Raw genomic sequence first — 25,945 nt, forward strand, 5'->3', positions numbered from 1 at the left:
GTTTGAGTTTCTTGTAGATTCTGGATATTAATTCTTTGTCAGATATGTAGATTACAAATATTTTTTCCCATTCTGTGGGTTGCCTGTTTACTCTGCTGATTGTTTCTTTTGATGTGCAGAGGCTTTTTAGTTTAATTAAGTTCCATCTTTTTATCTTTGTTTTGTTGTGTTTGCTTTTGGGTTCTTGGTCATGAAGTCATTACCTAAGCCAATGTCTAGAAGGGTTTTTTCAATGTTATAGTTTTTTATGGTTTCAGGTCTTAGATTTAAGCCTTTGACCCATTTCAAGTTGATTTTTGTATAAGGTGAGAGATGAGGATCCAGTTTCATTCTTCTGCATGTGGCTAGCCAATTATCCAAGCACCATTTGTTGAATAGGGTGTCCTTTCCCCACTTTGTATTTTTGTTTGCTTTGTCAAAGAGCAACCAAAGAGTTGGCTGTAAGTATCTGGCTTCATTTCTGTGTTCTATATTCTGTTCTATTGGTCTATGTGCCTGTTTTTATATCAGTACCATGCTGTTTTGGTCAGTATGGTCTCATATATATTATAGTTTGCAGTTGGGTTATGAGATGCCTCCAGATTTGTTTTTGTTTTTTTTGTTTTTGTTTTTGTTTTTTGCTTAGTATTGCTTTGGCCTTTTGGGCTCGTTTTTTGGTTTTACATGAGTTTTAGGATTGTTTTTTCTAGTTCTGTGAAGAATAATGGCAGTATTTTCATGGGAATTGCATTGAATTTGTAGATTGCTTTTGGCCATATGGTCATCTTCACAATACTGATTCTACCTATCCATGAGCATGGGATATGTGTCCAGTTATTTGTATCATCTATGATTTCTTTCAGCAGTGTTTTTAGTTTTCCTTTTAGAGATCTTTCATGTCCTTGGTTAGGTATATTCCTAAGGACTTTACTATTCTTAATTTTTTGCTGCTACTGTGAAGGGGGTTGATTTGATTCTCAGCTTGGTTGCTGTTGGTGTATAGCAGAGCCACTTATTTGTGTACATTAATTTTGTATCCTGAAACTTTGGTGAATTCATTTACCAGTTCTAGGAGCTTTTTCAATAAGTCTTCAGGTTTTCTACATATACAATCATATCATCAGCAAACAGTAACAGTTTGACGTCATCTTTACCAGTTTGGATACTCTTTGTTTCTTTATCTTGTCTAATTGCTCTGCATAGGATTTCCAGTACTATATTGAATAGAAGTGGTAAAACTGGGCAACTTTGTCTTGTTACAGTTCTCAGGGGGAATGTTTTTAATTTTTCCCCATTCAGTATTATGTTGGCTGTGGGTCTGTCATAGATGGCTTTTATTACATTAAGTTTTATCCCTTCAATGACAATTTTGCTAGGGTTCTAATCAATGAAAGATGCTGGATTTTGGCAAATGCTTTTTCTTCATCTCTTGAAATGATTATGTAATTTTTGTTTTTAATTCTTTTTATGTGGTATATCACATTTATTGACTTGTGGATGTTAAACTATCCTTGCGTCCCTGGCATGAAACCCACTTGATCTTGGTGGATTATCTTTTTGATATGCTATTCATTTTGGTTAGCCAGTGTTTTGTTAAGGATTTTTGCATTTATATTCACCAAAGATGTTGGTCTGTACTTTTCTTTTTTGTTATGTTCTTTCCTGGTTTTGGTATTAGAGTGATACTAGCTTCATAGAACTATTTAGAGAGGATCTCCTTTTTCTCTTTCTTGTGGAATAGTGTCAATAGGATTGGTACAAATTATTTTTCGAATGTGTAATAGAATTCAGTTGTGAATTTGTCTGATCCTAGACTTTTTTGAGGGGGGGAGGCTGGCAAATTTTTTATTACTCTTTATATTATCTCGTTTTCATGCTGCTGATAAAGACATACCTGAAACCGTGAACAAAAAGAGGTTTAATTGGACATACAGTTCCACATGACTAAGGAGGCCTCAGAATCATGATGGGAGGCAAAATGCACTACTTATGTGATAACAGCAAGAGAAAAATGAGGAAGAAGAAAAGCAGAAACCGCTGAAACCCGTCAGATCTCATGAAATTATTCACTATCAGGAGAATAGCATGGGAAAAATCAGCCCCCATGATTTAATTACCTCCCCCTGGCTTCCTCCCACAACACATAGGTATTCTGGGAGATACAATTCAAGTTGAAATTTGGGTGGGGACACAGCCAAACCATATCATTCTGACACTCACCCCTCCAAACCTCATGTCCTCCCGTTTCAAAACACAATCCTGACTTCCCAACAGTCCCCCAAAGTCTTAACTCATTTCAGCATTAACTCAAAAGTTCACAGTCCAAAGTCTCATCCGAGACAATGCAAGTCCCTTCCTTCTATGAGCCTATAAAATAGAAAGCAAGCTAGTTACTTCCTAGATACAACAGATATTGGGTAAATACAGCCATTCCAAATGAGGGAAATTGGCCAAAACAAAGGGGCTACAGAGCCAATAGAAGTCCAAAATCCAGCAGGGCAGTCAAATTTTAAAACTCCAAAATGATCTTTAACCCCAGTCACACATCCAGGTTATGCTGATGCAAGAGGTGGGTTCCCATGGCCTTGAGCAGCTCTGCCCCTGTGGAATTGCAGAATACAGGCTTCCTCCTAGCTGCTTTCATAGGCTGGCATTGAGTGTCTGTGGCTTTTCCAGGCACATGGTGCAAGCTGTCAGTAGATCCACCATTCTGGGGTCTAGAGGATGGTGGGCCTTTTCTCACAGCTCCACTAGGCAGTGCCCCAATAGGGACTCTGTGTGGGGGCTCTGACCCCATATTTCCCTTCCACACTGCCCTAGCAAAGGTTCTCCATGAGGGCCCCACCCCTGGAGCAAACTTTTATCTGGGCATCCAGCTGTTTCCAGACAGCTTCTGAAATCCAGGCAGAGGTTTCCAAATCTCAGTTCTTGACTTCTGTGCATCCACAGGCTCAATGCGACCTGGAAGCTGCCAAAGCTTGGGGCTTCCATCCTCTGAAGCCACAGCCTGAGCTCTACATTGGCCCCTTTCAGCCATGGCTGGAGCAGCTGGGACACCGGGCACCAAGTTCTTAGGACACCGGGCACCAAGTTCCACACAACACAGTGAACCTGGGCCTGGCCCACAAAACCACTTTTTCCTCCTAGCCCTCTGGGCCTGTGATGGTCTGCCATGGGCTTGTGATGGGCTGCCGTGAAGGTCTCTGACATGGCCTGGAGACATTTTCCTCGCGGTCTTGGTGATTAACATTAGGGTCCTTGTTACTTATGCACATTTCTGCAAGTGGCTTGAATTTCTCCCCCCAAAATCGATTTTTCTTTTCTACTGCATCATCAGGCTGCAATTTTTCCAAACTTTTATGCTGTTTTCCTTTGAAAATGGAATGTTTTTAACAGTACCCAAGTCACCTCTTGAATACTTTTCTGCTTAGAAATTTCTTCTGCCAGATAACCTAAATCATCTCTCTCAAGTTCAAAGTTCCACAAATCTCTAGAATAGAGGCAAAATGCCACCAGTCTCTTTGCTAAAACATAACAGGAGTCACCTTTTCTCCAGTTCCTACTAAGTTATTCATCTCTGTCTGAGACCATCTCAGCCTGAACCTTATTGTTCATATCACTATCAACATTTTTGTCAAAGCCATTGAACATGTCTCTAGGGAGTTCCAAACTTTCCCACATGTCCTGTCTCCCCAGCCCTCCAAACTGTTCCAAACTCTTCCTGTTGCCCAGTTCCAAAGCTGCTTCCATGTTTTCGGGTATCTTTTCAGCAACGCCCCACTCTACTAGTACCAGTTTACTGTATTAGTTTGTTTTCAGGTTGCTGATAAAGACATACCTGAAACTGGGAACAAAAAGATGTTTAAGTGGACTTACAGTTCCACACTTCTAAGGAGGCCTCACAATCATGGTGGGTGGCAAAAGGCACTTCTTACATGGTGATGGCAAGAGAAAAATGAGGAAGAAGCAAAAGCGGAAACCCCTGGTAAACCCATCAGATCTCATGAGACTTATTCACTATCATGAGAATAGCACGGGAAAGACTGGCCCCCATGATTCAATTAGCCACCCCCTGGGTCCCTCTCACAACACGTGGGAATTCTGGGAGATACAATTCAATCTGAGATTCGGGTGGGGACACAGCCAAATCATATCACCATTTCAATCTCACTGCTTCTTATTGGTATGTTCAGAGTTTCTATTTCTTCCTGGTTTAATCTAGGAAGATAGTATATTTACAGGAATTTATCCAACTTTTGTAGGTTTTTTAGTTTACGTGTGCAAAGATGTTCATATTAGCCTTGAATGATCTTTTGTATTTCTGTGGTATAGGTTGCAATATCTCCTGTTTTGTTTCTAACTGCCTTTATTTGGATTGTGTCTCTTCTTTTCTTTGTTAATCTCACTAATGGTCCATCAATTTTGTTTATCTTTCCGAATATCCAGGTTTTTGTTGGATTTATCTTTTTATTTTTTGTTTCAATTTCATTTAGTTCTTCTCTGATCTTTGTTACTTCTTTTCTTCTGCAGAGTTTGGGTTTGGTTTGTTCTTGTTTCTCTAGTTCCTTGAGGTGTGACCTTAGATCGTCTGTTTGTGCTCTTTCAGACTTTTTGTTGTAGGCATTTAATGCCATGAACTTTCCTCTTAACACCACCTTTGCTGTATTCCAGAGGTTTTGATAGGTTGTGTCACTATTATCATTCAGTTCAAAGAATTTTTTTTTCTTTCCATCTTGATTTAATTGTTGACTTAACGATCATTCAGGAGCAGGTGATTTAATTTCTATATAGTTGCATGATTTTGAAGGTTTATTTTACAGTTGATTTCCAATTTTATTCCACTGTGGTCTGAGAGAGTACTTGATAAAATTTCAATTTTCTAAATTTATTGAGACTCATTTTGTGGCCTATCATATCATCTATCTTGGAGAATGTTCCATGTGCTAATTAATGGAATGTATATTCTACAGTTATTGGAAAGAATGTTCTGCACATATTTGTGAAGTCCATTTTTTCCAGGGTAAAACTTAAACCCATTGTTTATTTGTTGATTTTATGTCTTGGTGACCTGTCTAGTGCTGTCAGTGGAGTATTAAAGTCCCTTATTATTATTGTGCTGCTGTCTATCTCATTTCTTAGGTCTCATAGTTATTGTTTTATAAATTTGGGAGCTCCAGTGTTAGGTGCACATATATTTAAATTGTGATATTTTCCTTTTGGACTACTCTTTTTATCATTATACAATGTCCCTTTTTGTCTTTTTTAACTGCTGTTGCTTTAAAGTGTGTTTTTTCTGATACAAGGATAGCTACTCCTGCTTGCTTTTGGTGTCTATTTGCATAGAATATCTTTTTCCACCCCTTCACCTTAAGTCTATATGAGTCCTTATGTGTTAGGTAAGTCTCCGCATGACAGTTGGTGGATTTTTTACCCATTATTCCTCAGGAACACCGATTTTTCTTAGGTTTGGTCATTTAACATAATCCCAAACTTCCTGGAGGCTTTGTTTTCTGTTTTGCTTTGTTTTGTTTTTACTCTTTTTTCTTTATTTTTGTTTGATTGGGTTAATTCTAAAACCTTGTCTTTGAGCTCTGAAGTTATTTCTTCTGCTTGTTTGATTTTACTGCTGAGACATGCCAGTGCATTTTGCATTTCCCTCAATTTGTCCATTATTTCCAGAAGTTGTGATTGTTTATTTTTATGCTATTTCCCTGGGTGCCTCCTTGATTAGCTTAACAATCAACCTTCTGAATTCTTTTTTCTGGCAATTCAGAGATTTCTCGTTTTGGATCCATTGCTGGTGAGCAATATGATAAAACAAGATTCTTTAACTCTGCAAAATGTCTACTTTGGTAGGCATTAAAGAAACTTGTTTTATCATATTACCATTTGGGTAGACTATGTTAGAGAAAAGATCTGTGGCTCAAGGGCTGCCTTTCAGATTCTTTTGTCCCACAGGGTGTTCCCTTTATGTAGCGCTCTCCCCTTCTTCCTAGTGATGTGGCTTCCTGAGAGCCAGACTGTAGTGATGGTTATTTATCATCTGAATGTAGCCACCCAGCAGAGCTATCAGGCTCTGTGCTGATACTGGAGGGCGTTGCACAGTCCTGTGATGTGAACCATCTTCTGTTCTCTCAGCCATAAATAACAGCAAATGAGACATTTGCATGCTAGGGAATGGGAAATAAATTTGACTAAAATTCAGAGAACTTCTACCCCAGTGAAATTTCCAAGGGTCCAGTGGTGTGGGGACTGTTGAGATAGTCATTCTAAGGTGAAGATTAAATTGCTGCATTTTGCCCCTTCTACAACCAAGAAAGAGTTATAATGCCTAGTGGGCCTATTTGGATTTTGGAGGCAGCACATTCCTCATTTGCGTTTGTTACTCTGGCCCATTTATTGGTTGCCAGTTTTGAGCGGGGTTTGGAACAGGAGAAGGTTCTGCAACAGGTTCAGGCTGTTGTGCAAGCTGCTGTGCCACTTGGGTCACATGACTCAGCAGATTCAATGGTGCTTGAGGTGTCAATGTCAAATACGGATGTTGTTTGGAGCCTTTGGCAGGCCCCTGTAGGTGAATCACAGTGGAGGCCTCTAAGATTTTGGAGCAAGGCCCTGCCATCTTCTGCAGATAACTTCTCTCCTTTTCAGAGACAGCTCTTGCCCTGTTACTGGGCTTTGGTAGAAACTGAATGTTTGACTGTGGGTCATTAAGCCACCATGCAACCTGAACTGCCTATCATAAACTGGGTGCTTTCTGACCCAGCTCACCATAAAGTCGGACATGCAAAGCAGCATTTCATCATCAGGTGGAAGTGATATGTATGTGACTGGGTTTTAGGAGATCCTGAAGGCACAAGTAAGTTACATGAGGAAGTGGCTCAAATGCCCATGGTTTCCACTCCTGCCAATCTGCCTTCTTTTCCCAAGTCTGCACTGATGGCCACATTGGGAGTTCCCTATGATCAATTGACAGAAGAAAAGACTAGAGCCTGTTTTATAGCTGCAGCACTGCAGCCCCTTTGTTTTCGCCATTTTTTCCCATTTGATACAGGTGTATTTACCCAACACCTACACCCCTATTGTATCTAGGAAGTAACTAACTTGCTTTTGATTTTACAGGCTCATAGGTGCAAGGGACTTGCCTTGTCTCAGATGAGACTTTGGACTTGGAGTTTGGGTTAATGCTGGAATGAGTTAAGAATTTGAGGGACTGTTAGAAGGGCGTGATTGTTTTGAAATGTGAGGATGTAAGATTTGAGAGGGACCAGGACAGAATGATAAGATTTGGCTCTGTCCTCACCCATATCTTACCTTAAATTGTAATAATCCCCATGGATCAAATTGAAACCAGGTGAAAGTAATTGGATAATGGGGGCAGTTTCCCCCATGCTGTTTTCATAATAATGAGTGAGTCTCTCTCATGAGATCTGATGGTTTTATAGGCATGTGGATTTTCCATGCTGGCACTCATTCTCTCTCCTGAGACCCTGTGAAAAGGCCCCTTCCACCATGATTGTAATTTTCCTGAGGCCTCCCCAGTCATGAGGAACTGTGAGTCAATTAAACTTCTTTTTTTTTTTTCTTTTTCACAAATTACCCAGTCTTAAGTATTTCTTCATAGCAGCATAAGAACAGGCTAATACACTTACAAAGGATGAGACAGATTGGTTTTGAGGATGAGGAGCTGAATCTACTCTGCATGGCTTTAGAATACAAAGCTGGCACCAAATAATGGATGTTATTAAAAGGCAGATTTTGGTATAGGTGATACTTTGTTTCCTAATTATTAGAGTTGTTGAAAGAAGATTATTAGTAGGAATTGAATCAAGCAGAAGCAAGGAAACCATTTGCCAGGATGTCATGAAGAGGATCCAAATGAAGACACAGAATAAATTCTAATGCCTTTCACAAAATGCTCAGATTTTAACAAAAAGTTTTAGATTCTACGTTCTTAACATATTACACATTTGAAGGAAGAGAAGGAAATGAAGATTGGCATAGACAAGGAGGATTCTGAGGATGTAAGAGAAGTTGAGTAGCAACATTGCAACAATTCAGTTAGCAGAAAATTTGTTAAAGTGTTTTTTTGTAAAAACAATTTTCTTTTTTTTTTTTTTTCTTGAGATGGAGTATCGCTCTGTCACCCAGGCTGGAGTGCAGTGGTGCGATCTCTGCTCACTGCAAGCTCCGCCGCCTGAGTTCATGCCATTCTCCTGCCTCAGCCTCCTGGGTAGCTGGGACTACAGGAGCCTGCCACCACGCCAGGCTAATTTTTTGTATTTTTAGTAGAGACGGGGTTTCACCATGTTAGCCAGGATGGCCTCGATCTCCTGACCTTGTGATCCACCCGCCTTGGCCTCCCAAAGTGCTGGGATTACAGGCGTGAGCCACTGTGCCCAGCCTCTAAAAACAATTTTCTAAAAATGTTAGCTCCCTCAGGAACATCAGGAAAAAATATTCTGCAATATTTATGGCATGTTTTGTTCTTAGAAATTTAATGTCTCTATTCACATAGTATCTCCTTTATAAGTCCCAGTAACAATCATTCAGAAGAGTACAAAGACATCATATTTTCTCTACAGCAAACATCCTAACCTGTGACAGGTGCATTTAGATACCAAGTGTAAAACAGTTGAAATTTCACTAGAAAAATGTGTTTTCTGATTAGGGTGACTGGTAAGTGGTTTTAAATAAATTTTTGCACGTAATATATACTTAAAAGTTAATATTTTGAGATGGCAGATCCCTTAAGCAAGGATTTTACTAATGAAAGCAATTCCATCAAATGACAAGGTGGGCGTTTAACTTATAGTTCATTTTATGTTCAAAAAAATTAGGAATGTTTTAGTTTCCTAATACCTTTTTCTGAGCCTCTCTCTCATGAGTGGGTATCTGCATTTACCTGTGCATACACATGCCTCCCCAGGTGTGTATATGTGTATACGTAAAGGATTTGGAGAATTGGAATGGAGTAATATGAAAAGAAAAAGTCTCCACTTTCTGTGATTAAGGATTCTTTTTGATGGCTTGGGAATCTATTAAAGTTGATTCATCTGAGCTTTTATAGAATAAAGAATAAGGCTGCTTTGAATGAAATATTTTTATTTAATGAAAATGAGAGCTCACTTCTCAATATATATGTAGGAGATTATAAATCAATTTCTCTTCCTTTTCTATCTGAGTTTCTCCTTAATCCATTGCCTTTACCTTCACTATAAAAGAGGAAAATTTAAAATGTATGATTTGTTTCCAAAACCAAATTTTTGTTCTAATATCAAAGTCTTACAATTCAAAGGAGAATATAAAAATTACTCTGTCCTTTTCATAATTATCCAAATGGCATTAGAAAGAAAAATAGACTTTTCATAAGTAAAAATATGGTCTATTTTATTAATATTTCAAGCTTTCAAAGAAAGCTTTGCATGTGTGAGTCAGAACCTCAAAGCAAATCTCATTAACAATTCATGACATCTTTTCATCCCAATCATTTACTTTCATGTTCTTTGCATTTTATGTCTTTTAACTTTTAGGTTCACATTCATTTAGCCAAAACTATTACAGTCCTTTCTCCCTTTGCCAAAAATTCACCATTATCTGAGATCTGTTTGTTTGTTTGTTTATTTATTTATTTTTCTTTTGTGAGGTTGTTAAACTCAGACATGGATCTGAGGTAGTAATCTACCAAGGAGGCAATGCTGGAAAGAACTTACAGAGTTAACCTATTTGTGCATTTTATCATTGGTATCCAGGTTAATTCACACAAACATTTATTTCAAATTGTTATGTGTACAATTTAACAATTTTATCATCTCTACCACATTTAGGGAGTGATTCTAATGTTTTCTGTTTCTTTGTTGTTAAGGTTTACTTACCTTTCTTTATTACATGTTATTTCATTTATTTTGAAATACTACTTCATTGTCATCCTCAATTGTGAGTACCAAGATAAATGCTGTTACTGTTAGATTTTTAATTGGTTTTTTTACAAATATCTTTTTAAATGAGTTTGAGCCATATGTATGCATAAGAAACTAAACGTTTAAGTAATACAAGATACTACTTGCTTCTTGGATCATAAATACACTCTATTGAGTTTATTTATCTACCTTACCTCCCGCAATTCTAACAGGTCTCCATCCTTTTAATTCAGACCAAGACATCAGATTCCTCTGCAGACCTAGTAGGTCTGTCTGCCCCTGGAGATTTGCCTAATTCTTTCTTGTTTCCAAATTACCAATTCAGGCATCCAAACGTTTTACCACAGTCTACTCTTCTTCCAACACGCTGTTCAATCACTGTACTATGATCATTAGTATATTTAAAAAGATATGTTCTCCAATAATACCTCTATTGTGTCACAGTAAAACAATTCTCTCTGTATTTTCTCCCCTTTATGCAGTACAGATTTTACTGTCCACTGCATCAACAATATTCTTTTTAATACTTTAATGTTCCTTCACTTTATACATCTTGATATGACTTGGCTGTGTCTCCACCCAAATCTCATCTTGAATTGTAATAATCGCCATGTGTCATGGGTGGTGCCAGGTGGAGATAATTGAATCATAGGGATGATTTCCCCTACACTGTTCTCATGGTAGTGAGTTAGTCTCTTGAGATCTGATGGTTTTATAAAAATGGGAGTTCCCCACACATGTTTCTCTTCCCTGCCACCATGCAAGATGTTACTTTGTTCTTCATTCACCTTCTGCCATGATTGTGAGGCTTCCCAGCCACGTAGAACTGTGAATCAATTAAACCTCTTTCTTTTATAAATTACCCAGTCTCCAGTATGTCTTTATTAGCAGCATGAGAACAGACTAATATACACTTATTTGCAAAAACCCTGCTGTTTCCTCTGTTCTTGCTTTTGAACTGCCAATTATTGCTGAAAAAAAGTTTTGCAAAAGGTCTAGATCTAGATTGCTGATCTAGACCACTGCAAATTCACTATCAGCAACCTCAAATATGCTTTGAAATCTGTCAATCTTTTTGTTTTCTGGTGAACTTTTTTTTCCCACTCTTTTGAAGAATATAAACTTCAAACTGCTTGAGCTCTCTTCTAAGCTCCAATTCCCCTTTCGCTCTGTCTTACTCTTTGAAGGTGAATTCTCTTGCCTTCCAAAGAAAGTAAAGGGTACCACTCTGGAAACTTTCTCATCTTGATTCACCAGATAGCTGGACAAGCCTGCATTTCTTGTGTAAATAAACTACTGTCTTGATGTGGATCTCAATGTGGATATTTCAAAGACATCTCACATTCATTGTGTTCAAGATCAATCTCGTAATCAAACATCACTCCCTTTACTAATTTTTTTTTTCAGTATTTCCCATCTCAGACGAAAACATCAGCATCACTGTGGTAGCCCAAGTTTGAAACTTGGGAGTCATCCTTGAATTCTTCCTCCTCAACCCAATTTTCAATTAATTACCAAGTCTCACTGATTTAATTATTTAAAATATCTCTCAACACTAACGTCTCTCTAGAACATAAGTTTTACAAATGAAGAAAATTTAGAAATATTTTTGTCTTTAGAATTACAAAAACAATCATTGCCCCTCCATATGTTTACTAACTGTATTTTTCTCTAAATGACATTTCTGTTAATAGTTTGTTTTCCTAAATTATTTCTTACATTTCTCTTCTATCATCTAAAATCTATATTACATAGTCAGTATTTGACAACTTATTCTTGCCTTTACCTAAAAGATGTAATTAATAAGATGTTAATGTGCCTTCCAATCATATTTCTTATAGATTTTCTATTAAATATGGTGCTTCTTCATTGATATTTATAATACAGTAGAAAGTATATTTATATTACTATGAATATAAGTCATATTAATCTCACCTTAATTTCATTCATATTTCTAATACATAAAAGTGATAATATTTTGGACTTTGGGCAAATGTGGTTACTTAATTGAGACTTTGGACCTATCTTTTACTGCAACTCATCCTTTAGGAATTTTTGTGTCTCCTTGATACTTATTACGTCAGTATATTATCTCAGACCTAAGCAGCTAGAAACACATTATAAATTAAATGGGCTTTTCTTTGAAGACTATAATTAGTTAATAATAAATCTTTAAAGAAATATAAGGATGTAGATCAAAGTCAAAAGTTTTCATTTATTTTCATTTTGTAAAATTCTTTTTATTTTTTGAATTTATCTTTTATTTGGTCACTTTTTTTTGCTTCAAGTCATACTCTTTTTCTTTGACTTTTTTCTCTCTAAGTATAAAAGTATGAAACATAAACAAGCTCCTGCATTAGAAGTGTACAACTCAATCTCTGTGAAACTATCTACATACCGACAAATCTCATAACATGGGGGATAACTAATTAACATACAAAATGTCAGGGCACAGAAAAAACTAAACACAAGATTCAAATATTCTATCCAAAGAAAAACACTTAATCATTTTTCTCTCTTCTACATTTGCCTGTTGATACACTTATTAAAAGACTCTTGTATAATCGCGTTTGGTCTTTCCATTTCAAGTCAGGTTTAAAACATCAAAATCTGCCATTCAGACAAAATGGGCAATCAAAAAGATTATTTCTTTCCTATGCCCTAACCGCAATAACTATGAAGTAAATTTTTTGACACAATTCTAAACACTGGATTCTGATAACAAATGCTAAGTCCAATTTCTTCATAATCCAAGAGGATTTTGGAAACTGTATTCCATTCAACTTCCATAGCAAATAATAGCAAAGCACATGGAATACCATATTTATAGCTGTGTTTATTATAGACATAAGTATATGAGGAGTTATTTATTTTAAATATCAACATGAATTTTGTGGAGAAATGTAAGTATTTATATCTCACCAAAATACTTATAATTAATTTAAAAAGTAAGATTTTACAAAAGTACTATGAGCACATTTTAGACCATCTGGAAATCATTTATGAAGGTATGGAAAAAAGCATATTTCTAAACCTCTAGCATAATCAACTGTGCTTCTATTGAATATACCTCTGCTTCTTTTTTCTAGGAAGATATTATACATTGTTTTAATCAGTTTTACAATTTTTGATCAATATCCTTTTTATAGATTGAAAAGTTTAAATGTTTTCATTTTACTTCCTGTAACATTTAAAATTAGTTGTCATTCCAAAGTGTCCTTTATTTATATTTTATTACAATTCCATAATGTATGGGTGATGTTCCAAATGCACTTATTGTCTAATACTAAACTAATTGAACAACTTACTTTAAATGGCCATTAAAACAAAAAAGTTTTCTTAAAGTTATGGATTTGTTTCTACAAGAAAATAGTAACTAGTCAATCATAATATACAAGTTCAAATACTTTAAAGTGGCTTATATTCACAACGTATCTTCACAGATATAAAAGCTGGTTAAATCTTAAGCCAGAAAACATTTATCTGAAATGAAATTTGATATAATTAGCTATTTGGTAGAATGGCAACATTGTAATGAATAGTATCTATACAAGTCTATTTTTGTACTTCATCTCTCCTTAACAATCTCACTCCAAATCCTCACAAATACTGTTTGCAATATTGCCTTCTGATCTATTTCACGGACATGATGAACAGAGAAATAAAAGTTCTTAATTCAAAAGATAAATAGTGATTGAATTCATCCCTTAGTCAGCCTCCTGCCCTTGTAAATCCATGGTGCCTCCTGACTTCAGCTACTAAATTTTATTGCAGAAACAATGAGCCATTAAACCCTTTAACTTGTGTTTTTTATTTTTTTTATGTATTTGTGAAAATAAACATACTGAGTGAAGTAAGACTAAGCAAAATGGTGAAGTAGAGAGCAGTTTTTCAAAAAGACAGATTATCTATGTATATGTTTCCCACCATCTTCCCCCCATCCCCGCCCCAAGTCACAGTCTCGCTCTGTTGCCCAGGCTGGAGTGCAGTAGTGCGATGTTGGCTTATTGCAACTTACTCTTTCAGGGTTCAAGGGAGTCTCCTGCCTCAGCCTCCAAAGTAGCCGGGACTACAGGCACGCGCCATAACACCTGGCTTGTTTTTTACCTTTTTGCATTTTGTCCCATGCACTTCTTTTTCAAGACTATATAGATAGTAACATTTAAAAAGTAGAAAGGCATAATACCTTTCAATATTCAACATCTAGTTTTAGGTTTGATGCAATTTCATATAGAATGTTTTCAGCTGTTTCTTAAGGAAAACTTAAGTACATAGAACCCTATGTAAAATGGTCTGCTTTGACTACTACCTAAGAAAACATATATGCTGTAACTCTTCCATCTTCATTAGAAAGAGTGAAGTTCTATTTATTATGACTCTGAATCAAATGAAAAGAAGTTATATTTGCTTTTTTCCTAGAAGAGATACCTACTTACGAGTTCAAGCTGAAAATTAGTTTAACCTGGAAAAACATGAGCAGCATATTTACCTGGGATAGTAGCAATTCAACATTACCCCTGCTTGAAACCAAGATTCAGATTTTTCTTATTATTATTCAGGACAAAATATATAAATTACATATATTAACTTTTATAATTATATATAATTATTTTATCACTGCGATAAAGTTAACCTGTGTGTCTGCATGTATATAGGTATATTAATAGTGCACTTATGTTGTATATTTTCACATATTAAAGGAAATTATAGGTAATATATCTCCAAGTTTGCATTCATCATTAATTGAATTACTTAAATTGAACCATACTTAATGACAATCATTTCTAAGATACTATTATATGTCCTCCAGGAGGTACAAAGATGGTGAACTCCTAGAGAGGTTTCTAAAGTTCATTTCATGGTGACATTTGAAATGGAAGCAAAGAATCAAGTAACCAAGTGCAAAGAAATAAACTAAAACTATTATTGAAAATTAAAGCATGAATACATGTGAATGAAAAAATATAAACAATAGGTCATGGCATTTCAGAGAAAGCAGAGCTTACTTCTTAATAACTCAAAAAAAATACACATTGAGCCATGGGGGCTCATTGGAATTTAAAACATGGATTGGTGAAACAGAATAGAATTCCTCAGGAATGTACTCAATTACTAAAGAATGTAGTTGAAAGTAAATGGGCAATGGTAAAGAAAGGTAGAAAGATAGTTTGGAAAGTCATTATAGATCTTCGAATTTCAATGGGATTATGAGCCATCAATCATAATTTTAAAATGTAATAAATGTTGTGAAATGTTTTCACTTACGGAAAAAATATGTTAGGTTTAGAGGTTGAGGACTGTTATTTTAGAGTTTCCAAAATGTAGGACTGAAAACTTTATATATTTCTATAAAAAATTGTGTGGTATTGTATTTCTATAAACAAAGATGAAGCAGTCTGTATATATTTTACTGGAAAACATTTTCATATACCCAATAATTTATATAAATTTTAGATTTAAATAAATTATAAAGATTCTACAGAGAATTCCAATCTAATCTCCACACTGATGCCCCATTATTAAAATATTACATGAATGTATTATACTTATTAAAATTAATGAAGTAATATTAGTATATTATTAAAGAATAGCGAATAAAAATAATTTTTAAATTTCTTTGTTTTGCCTGATGTTTTTACTGTGCCAGAGTACCATTCAGAATACCACAATGTATTTAGTCATCACATATTTTTACTCTCTTCTTAGCTGTAAGTTTCTCAGACTCTTTGTTTTTGATAACCTTGACAGTTTTGAAAATTCCTGTTCAGGTATTCTGTCGTATTTACCTCAGTTGAAATTAGTCTGCTATTTTGCTCCTGATTATATTGGGTTAGGTGTTTTGGAAGGAAGACTACAGAGGTAAGGTCCATTTTTATCATGTAATATTATCAACATCATAGTACATGCTGCTACCAGCATGCTTATCACTGTTTATGCCAACTCTGACAACCTGGCTGAGGTAGAACTGTAAGTTTCTACACACACCAAAAAAAAAAAAAAAAAAAAAAAAAAAAAAAAACCTTTTTCTTTTTTTTCTCACACTGTACTCTTTGAAAGGAAGTTGCAATTAGTAGCCATAGTTAAGTTCTGGAGAGTTTTGCACTACCTCTTGAGACAAGAGACTCTAAGAAAATTTTTAAGCTTCTCCTGCATTGGAGATTTTATCTAACAACTTTTTCCTCATTTTGATGATCTGCTTTTGGGTACAGACATGTTTAGAGTTGTTAAATCTTCTTGGATAATTGATTTCTTTCTCACTACATAAGGTCTTTTCTCAGAAGACAGGGCTCCCCTAAGGAGCGGCTCTCTTGGTTTATGGCTACTCTTGACGAGAGCTCAAGACAAAATTAGAAAAAAAGCCATAACAAGAAAAATCAAAATGTAGAAGGACATGGCTTTTTGAGAATTACTTTTTAACCCAGTACCACTATCCAGTTAAAATAAATTTCACTGAGAAAAACATCTTCACATAAAATCAGTGTTCTGAGAAAATTTGCCACTTGTGTCTTATTTATCAGTGGCTTAACATAACTCCAATAGAAATCGGTATGCATGCTTCAATAGGATGAGAAAAGCTGCAGATTATATGAAGGGGAATCAAATCAGATTTCAAAAAGTTGAGGAATAAGTGAAATAAAATGTTGAATTAGAGGAGTCAGACCTAGAGCTTTCTCTTGGTCAGTGAAATGGAAGGATGGAGGCAAGATGAATAAATCAAGGTCTTTGTAGAAATACAGGAAGGGCACTTTCTGGAAGTGAGACTTAAGCATATTCTTAAGAAGAATGGAGGCATCTGGCACAGAGAAATGTTTTTAAACTAAGAAAAAAATTGATAAAGTCTCAAAGGAACAAAGGGAAGTATAGCAAGAATAAGTCAAAAGTTCAGAGGGGTTGTCGAGGCTTGAAAAAGAAACTGTACTCAGAAACAAAAAGAAAAGAAAGAGAAAGGAAGTGTGTGTTGTGGAATCACTGTGGGCAAAAGAATGGATGTGAGGGCAATTCTACCCACTATCAATTTTGAGGATTTTCGATGCTAGCTTTTTGAAAAATTGTAAACACTTGTCTTTTACAAAATAATATATCTGCTTCAATCATATATGGCATTTTCCAGGCCACCTTGCTGAATAAAAAATAAACAGAAACAAAAAGCATGACATTTTTAAATTAAGTTGGTTGGATTCTGTTGACTTGTTTGTGGAAAAATTGTCAAAAGTATTTGTGTATGGGAAACTATTTTCTTTAATGTTTAAGATTTTAAGATATTTACTAATTTAGACCAAAATAATCAATTCTTCTGAATCTTTTCAGGAATATATCCAATTATATTTCCAGTTTTCCAGCTGCAAACTTTCTCTTAGATTAACAACAAATGGGGTTTCTTGTTTAGGGCCTGTAAAGCAATTTTAATGATCTGAATAAGCCCGGAGGCCCTTCAAAGGCTTTATGAGGGAAATTAATTGAAGATACACTGTTCTTGGAATTTACTGCTATTGGTACTTAATAGCTCAGACAAATTCTCTCTTGCATGTGAATAAATTACTATTGCATTTTGGCACTTCTCTTTTCTCTGCTCTTTTCTCCAGGTATTGTTCTTGTATCATCACAATTATATTCATATTTATATAATTTCACATACCACCCATGACAGCCTATTCACTGTTTAATCCATAGGCATTTTGAGGGATTACAAATTTAACCTAAGCATTTTGCTGTGTGTATTATCACATAATACTCAGTGTTAATTGGCAATTGTTCTTTTCTGATTCAATTATATGTTTTCAACTTGAGATTTGCTTAAGGAGAATTAGCCTGACAGTACAAACAAGAAATAGTAATACTTGAACATATGAGAGACACACACAGTAGCATTCACAAAGGTCTAAAATATGCTTTGTCTTTCTGGCAATGTGTTGCCTTTCTTCTCCCTGCTACTTTCTTGTCCTAGGTTATTGATATTTAAAGACTAGAATAAGATATAAAGAGCTGTTGCTTCTCACAAATTCATGTACTATGATTATTTTTCAGAACTCTTTTCTTTAACTAAAGTCCCTACATGTATTTTGCTTTTTATCAAGTATTCTATAGCCATGAAAAGAAAAGTCTTCTTCAATCAAACAACACTTTCTACCAGAATTTAAAGTAGTCATGTTAATCCAAAGAAGACAAAAACCAGTCATGTATTAAAATAATTGCCACATCCTAAGCAAACATGGCCAACACCATCCTATCTTTGCATTAGTCTAGATCTGTGCATTTTTCTATGCCTGTGCTGGGATATTGAAATGACAAAGACATTGAAATGATAATGAAGCAGGTCCCAAGCTCAAACAGAACTCTAGCTTATATATCAAAATATCGTTTCTTGGCAAAAGTGAATGTAGTAGAAGCAGGCAAAGGACTCACAAGCATAAAACAGAAAAAAAAAATCTTTAAAAAGGGGCATTGAGCTCAAATACCCTTAAATTCATTGGCTAAGTAGAAACAGAGGGACATCTTCTGTATGCACAAATAAAAGACTGCCGCAGAATGTGTGGTGGGAAGCCTTAGGGCCATTCAGGAGGAGAACAATTTTTTTTTTTTAATATCATTAAGTAGTGTGTCAGAATTAGATTCAACATAGTTTAAATCTACAGAGCTATTTGGAAACCACACATTTCTGAAAGTGTGGCCTACATTTCCAGTTTCTGACTCAAGACTTTTAAGCAGCATGGGTTTTGCATGACCTTTCTCATTTTGATAAGAACAATTTAAGAATCAGGCTGATTTCTGCCTAATCAGCAGGGATGTTGAGAAATCACTCCTACAGTTCCTGCTGACACTTATTTATAGGATTTGCTGATTCTAGATAAGGAGATGTGAGGATGTGAAAACCCATGGGTGGGAGTGAGAAGAGTGGATAACAAGGCTGATACACTATCTAGTTAATTTCAGTAAAAACCCAAACTTTAAAGTTAAATGAAAGATTGAATTAATGGATGTATAAGATAGGAGATGTGAAGACTCATGTAATTTCAAAACCGTAAGTCTCTGAGTGGTGTACAGAAGAGGATCTTCCATTTAACCACATAGTAACATTAGTAAATTCCTTGTCTGTAGAAGGCACGCTATAAGAAAATGCATTCATATTTTTAAAGCAAATATATTGGTGTGTTCCTATACTCTTTGGTGAGTTTGAAACACCACTGCTTCTTGTTTACGAACAGTAAATTTTCACTCTACTAATAAATGTTAGAGAGCACATAACCTATTTTTATATTGTTAAATTTTTATTGAAAACTTAATACTTGTCTTTACATGTTGGTCTACCAAATTGACAAGTGTTTTTTTCTTCTTTGCTTTTTTTAAGAAACTGTTAAACATGCATGAAAAGCAAAAAAGATATGCTGAATGCCAATATGCCATTCTCAGAGCTTCAACAATTCCTTAACTTCTGCAAACTTCCTCTTATCTGTTAGATACACCTGTTTTCTTGGAAATATGTTAAAATAAGTCATGTCATCAATAATTCTTCATATTTATATCTGAACGATAGCTATTTTAAAATAAAAATTTATCATTACCATACAAAATAAAGGAATAATAAGTAATTCATATTATCTAATATGCAATCTATAATAAAAATTGTCCAAATGTCTCAAAGATAATTTTTACAGTTGGTTTTCTCAAACCACACAAATTATATAAAGTCAATGCATGACCACCCCACATTTGGTTATTCCACCAGTCTCTTTTGTGCTCTAGAATAAGTTCTGTGCATGTGTGTGTGTGTGTACTTGCATGTGTGTGTATATGTACATATACAATTTAATTGAGAAACCAAGTCATCCATACTGTAGGATATCCTTCATTCTGGATTTTATTGGTTCCTTTAGCATGGTGTTAACCTATTTCTCTAACTCCATGTTCCCTTTAAACTAGACACTTGATTTTTAAAATTATTATTATTATTATTATTATTATTATTATTGAGACTAGTTTCAGTGTCAATCTTGTTATGCAGGCTGGAGTGCAATGGTGCAATCTCGGGTCACTGCAAACTCTGCCTCCTGGACTCAAGGGATTCTCCTGCCTCAGCCTTCCAAGTAGTTGGGATTACAGGCATTCGCCACCATCCCTGGCTAATTTTGTATTTTTAGTAGAGATGGGATTTCTCCATGTTGGTCAGGCTAGTCTCGAACTCCTGACCTCAAGTGATCCTCTTGCCTTGGCCTACCAAAGTGCTGGGATTACAGGTGTGAGCCACCTCGCCCGGCCTAGATGCTTGATTTGATTCAGGATATTTTTGTTTCATTTTATTTGAGCAAGAACTTTCATAGGTACTGCTTTTTACCCCATTAGATCACACCATGATGCATGTAAACCCTAATTTCCTACATCCAATGATCTTAATATATTTTTAATCAGATATTATCTTTATACATTTCTTTAATATTTTATGTAATAGTTTTAGCATCCATTGATGATTTTTGCCTACACTCATTGTTTCTATTATTCTATAATGTAGTGCTTATTAGTATATTTCTATTTTGATTACTTCTTTTTTATTTATTAGCTGGAGTTCTTCTAGTAAAAGTACATTAAAGCTGTCTTATTAACTATTTCTTGCAATCAAATTTTATTAGGGAATGCAGGATAAATAATTTTTTCCTTCATTAATTTTCAGAGTAATGAGCCTATCACTGACAAATTCTAATAAGACTGATGGGTTTTTTGTTGTATCATAATGAAATGAACTCATGGGTATATCATACATATTTGCCAGCAGTGTGTTTAAAAAATTTCTCCACTGTAGATAGCAGAGTCTTTCTCAGGAATTCTCGGTTTCTTCATTGTTAGTATTCCACTGAGACTTGCCATAACCTCTATCAGGTAAGCTTTAGTGCCATCTATACTTCTAATGGCAGTGCATCTGCCCGGTCACATGTGCTACTTGTAGTGCAGTCTGAATCTGCTAACAGTTTTTTTTCTATGTCTGTGCCCAATCAACATTGGCAACTCATATATAAATCACAGCAAAATTCATAGGTGTGGAATATCCTGTCTGAAGAATCCCATCCATCCAGGGTTGTGATTTCTTCTTTCTGCTTGGAGGTGCAAGATGAAAATTGTCTTTTAAAATGGAGGGGATGTTCTAGCATGTCCCAGATGACTAGAAAAATACTTACTGATGTAATAAGCTTCTGAACATTTTTAAGGATTATTTCCCACTTTCTAGAGCATACGTATACTACCAAGTCTTCGTGCATGAATTCTTCTTCAATCAATCCGTTAAATATTAATTTATTGCTAGCATTGACTAGAGTTATGTTCTATAGTGGGTCCAACTGATTGAGGCCTGTATAAGTATAATACGACAGAGGGTAAGAAAGATAACATACTCCTGATGCAAGACTTTCAACATTTATTCTTGTCCACTTAACGTGAATGCCAACTCATTTTCAGTTAAATGCCTTTGGGAGATCAGTGCCTGCATATCAACTGATCAAGACTGTGATAATTTAAGAAAGATAACACAATATAATCATCAGCTTGAAGTCCCCAGTTGTCTTTCATTCTATGTCCCCTAGCTGAAGAATTATCCCTTAAAGAATGAAGACTCTAAACCTGCAAAGCCCAGAAAGCAAGTACAATTCCACAAATGGGTCCCTTTGGAGTGATATTAAATGCAAACAACTGTACTTGTACTCCTTGATCCTGAACTCAAGTATTCTACTACAAGGGACATTGTACCATACAGCGTTTGCTCATTTTGAGGTTACACTGTCTCTAAGAGGATGATGCCCCCATTTTCACAGGGTATAGTCTCCAACTTGTGCCCTTGAAAATCTGTTTTACTACTCTGTCAGGCCAACAGTTTCTAGGTAGGCTTATATGAAGATAGAGCTAGTGTATTATATGGTCAAATGCTTACTCCCTCACCTCCCTTTCTGAAGTTTGTGGTATGATTTTATGTGGGATCTCATGTTACTGAAAATTACACTGAAATCCTTGGATAGTGATGCTGGCTAAGGTCCAGCAAGCAATAAAATAAAAACAAGTCAGAATTATCTATTTTTTCAGAAAATATGATTTGTATCCTGTGTATGGCATTGTATGGCTCTAGAAAACTATGTGTCTGTCATAGTTTTACTACTGACACCTACATCAACTCTATGTAGCATCATTTTCTACCACATATGGATTTAATGCCCTAAGGTTTGCTAGGTTGCATGGCCCAAGTGATAGGATACTATACCCTGGACCTACTGAAGAGTCTTCTTCTGCTCTGGGCTCTAATCAAAGCTGACAGCCGTTTATGCCAGCTCACATAAAACTAGAACAATGTCTTAGCACAGAATATATTGTCTACAAAAACCAAAGAGGTCTAGCAGGCATTATGTTTTCTGATGAGATGAGTCAAATGTCATCATTTACTTGGGGAAGGGAGGAGGGAGAGGTATAGCATATCCCAGACCAATGGACATCTGATAACGTTAGTGAATCTTTGTAAAGCTCATAAGGTTTAACTCCTATCCTCTGAAGTCCATGTGTCTTACCAAGACATTCAATGTAATAGTCCCTTCTTGACCAACTAGCCCTAATAGAATGACTTCATCAATCTTGCAGACCATGTGATGCTTCACAAGAAGTACAGTTGGTCCATATTTAAACTATATGATTAGATGGCAAAGTTATAGGTTTGGGGAAAAACTAAAAATATAGACTGTGGGCCAATTCAGGTGAATGCAAACTGCTTCTGATTGTCCTGTTTGTTTGGAGTAGGTAGAGATGCACTCATTAGATTAATGAATGCATACTTAGTACTTCAGAATGTGTTAATCTGTACTAGCAAAGATGCTACTTCTGGCTGATAGTTTCAATTATGTAGTTGAGTATGAAATATTGTACTTTTTCATTCAGGATGTTCCTGGTTTGTGTAGGAACAAAACTGTGAATGAAACAGATAATTAGTGGAGACTCTACCTCTGCATCCTTCAGGTCCTTAAGGGCAGCATTTATCTCTACCATCCTTTCAGAATATGATGTAAACACTACTTTTCGTTCTTGGCCAGAGGTGGGAGCATAATCAGCTCTATTGGGCCTTCTCCACTACTATAGTTTCTTAACTATAGATCACAAAACCAATGAAAGCATGGTCTCGCCTACCAAATATATGTATTTTCCATCCATACAATCAGAGATGGAGGAAATGCTAGTTCCTGGGCATGCTGGGATGCTATAAACTACACTGGTCAGTAGTTCATTAGATACCTGGCTCACGTGCTCCCCCACTCTAAATTGGAGGCTAATGGTGCTTGAGTCTTTGGATACCAACATTAATTCAGACCCTTTGACCAAAAAACACCTAGAAATATTTTTGTGTGTTTCTTTCCCCAACATGTAGTTACACAAGTAAATTGTTACAGATCTCTATCGGGAAGAAATAGAGACTTATTAATACACACAATTCTCATAATGCTGAAAGACTTCAATACCGGAGTCATGATCTCACCGTGAGCAATGGGTTCTGGATCAAAAGCTGGCTTAGGTTCAGAAATAGGGAAATGAATAGTGTCTTTGATTGGAACTGATGGCTGTAACCTCCTGATCGTCATCCTTGATTTAGTTTTTGTTGAATAGAATGAGTCATATCATTCCTGGATGTCTATCTATTTGCCTCTAGGGATGCCATATTCTATTGACCATCTCAATACCTTTCTGCATGTCAGGCCTCACAGGCTGCCACTTTTACTTTGCATGAAGCACAATGATTGTGTCCACCTTGATTCCAATGATCAAATAGTCTCTTTCCCTTCTCACCTTACCCTGTCTTATGTCTTAAACTGCCTTGTGTCAGTTTTAACCTATAGAATGAAAGCATTGTTGAACTTCTTCATCATGCTGGTGCCCTTCTCTTCAGTGTATTGATTTTTACTGTAATCAATAGTGCATCTTCTGGGACTACCTACTGACCACAGTCCTCTGATATTTGAACTTATATAATATATCTGCTCTGCAAAACCACTTCTCTATGCCTTTTGATCTCTTCTATTCTCCGCTCCAGCAATTCTAAAACTTCTGAATTCACATAGAATATGCCCTAGCTTTTGTTTTCTTCCAAAGAACTATCCTTGAAGCATGTTTTCTCTGTCTCCCAACATCCTTGTCAGGTTGTTAAGTGCTATATCTGGGGTGAGTGCTCCCATAGCAATACACTTTTTTTATAGTCTACCTCTGTTTATTCAGCACTCTCAGAATCTAGTCCCATATGTAATTTTCCATCTCTTGCTAATAAATGTTGGTCAGTTTCCCTTGTCCCTTTCATGTATAGGATCTTTATTTCCTTAAAAAGCTTAGCATGTCTCTGCTTAATTTATGTTTGGTTTAACCCCAGTTATTAGGAAGATGGGTAGATCCTGGGATGATAGGCATGGGTTGTTTTGCAGGCGAGAAGCAGTGAGCACTATTCTATAACAGGGTGAGCTGAACCATTTCTTTAGGCTCAGAGGATTTGGGAAATTTGGAGTACTCAAGGTTTTTAAGTGACCCAAACCACCGTACCATTACGACAAAATCTTGTTTTTTTTTTTTTTTTTTTTTCAGCTTTCTCTGTTTTCCATCTAAAGGATTTATATGGTCTGGCAGTTATAAAAAATTGATGTTACTTGGGCAAGTTAGCTCATGCCTGTAATCCCAGCATGCTGGGAGGCAAAGACAGAGGGTCACTTGAGCTCAGGAGTTTGAGACCAGTCAGGGCAACATAGCAAAAGCTAATGTCTACAAAAAAACAAAAAAATTTGCTTGGCATAGTGGCACATGCCTGTAGTCCCAGCTACTTGGGACACTGAGGTGGGACGATCACTTGACTCTGGGAGGTCATCCTGCAGTGAGCTATGATTGTGCAACTGCACTGTAGCCTATGCAGCAGAGCAAGACCTTATCTCAAAAAAAGACCACAATAGTTTGACACCATTCTTATTGGATGTCGCAATTATGCACTTCTCTTTTATTCTGACTGGGCTTGTGATTATTTTGTCCAATAGACTCAACAGAAGTGATGCTACATGACTACTGTTTTCTCTGCTGGGACACTCATTTTGGAGAACTAAGTCATCATTTAAGATGTCTGATTGCCCTGAAGCCACCATACTGTAAGGTTACATGGATGAACTATGTAAAGGAACTCTGAATACCAGTCGCAGTTGGAAACATTTTTTATTCATCTCAACACAGGCACTAGAAATATGGGTGAAATAACTCTTGATGATTACAGCCTCCTCCACTTCTTGAGTCACTCCCAGCCAAATCTTCCAAGAATCGTAGCATTGATAAGACAGCGCTCCTCTATTTGACAGTTCCTGGCCAACAAAATCCATGAGCTAGTGTTTAATAAAATGATTGTTTTATGCAACTAAATTTTGGTGTAATTAGTTACACAGGAGTAGTTACTACAACATAATTTGGCAACTGAAATATATGACTTTATCTTTGGGACCAAATGCTGGTGGGATGCTGGAAGTTATGAGGTGACTGATAGCCTGGAAGAAACTGTTGTTGAGGGCTTAGAGTGAAGAGTGTGATTAAAAGCTGGAGGAAAGGAAACTCTTGCTATGTTATGGGGAGAAGATTAGCCCAACTCTTATCTGCATTAATGTAAAAAATAAAAAATGTGATAGTAAACACATGGATTCAGTTAAGGAGATTTCCAAACAAAATGTTAGGAAAGCCAACTGGTTATTTTACCTTTATATGATAAGATACAGATAGAACAACCCAAGCTAAAAAAGAGCTGTTCCATTTTGAAACAAATTTCATAGAAGATATTAATTTCTATTTCCTCTAGTTAGCAAAAGAATATCCAATTAAGAAATGGTTTTGTGGAAAAGATAAAACATAGAATGCAACTGCAAGATCCTTAGAAAATTATAAGGTGGTGTCTCATAGAAGCTTTTTGTTAGATAGAAAAATAAAAGAAGGGACTTCGAATAACTTAAATGGCATGCCTACTTAACCCCCATTAGAAAATAGAGCTTCTGAGAATATTAGGGACATTGTCACTCAGTGTCATT

Source organism: Macaca thibetana, chromosome 4 (genome assembly GCF_024542745.1).
Source record: "Macaca thibetana thibetana isolate TM-01 chromosome 4, ASM2454274v1, whole genome shotgun sequence".
In the NCBI taxonomy this organism is placed as follows: Eukaryota; Metazoa; Chordata; class Mammalia; order Primates; family Cercopithecidae; genus Macaca; species Macaca thibetana.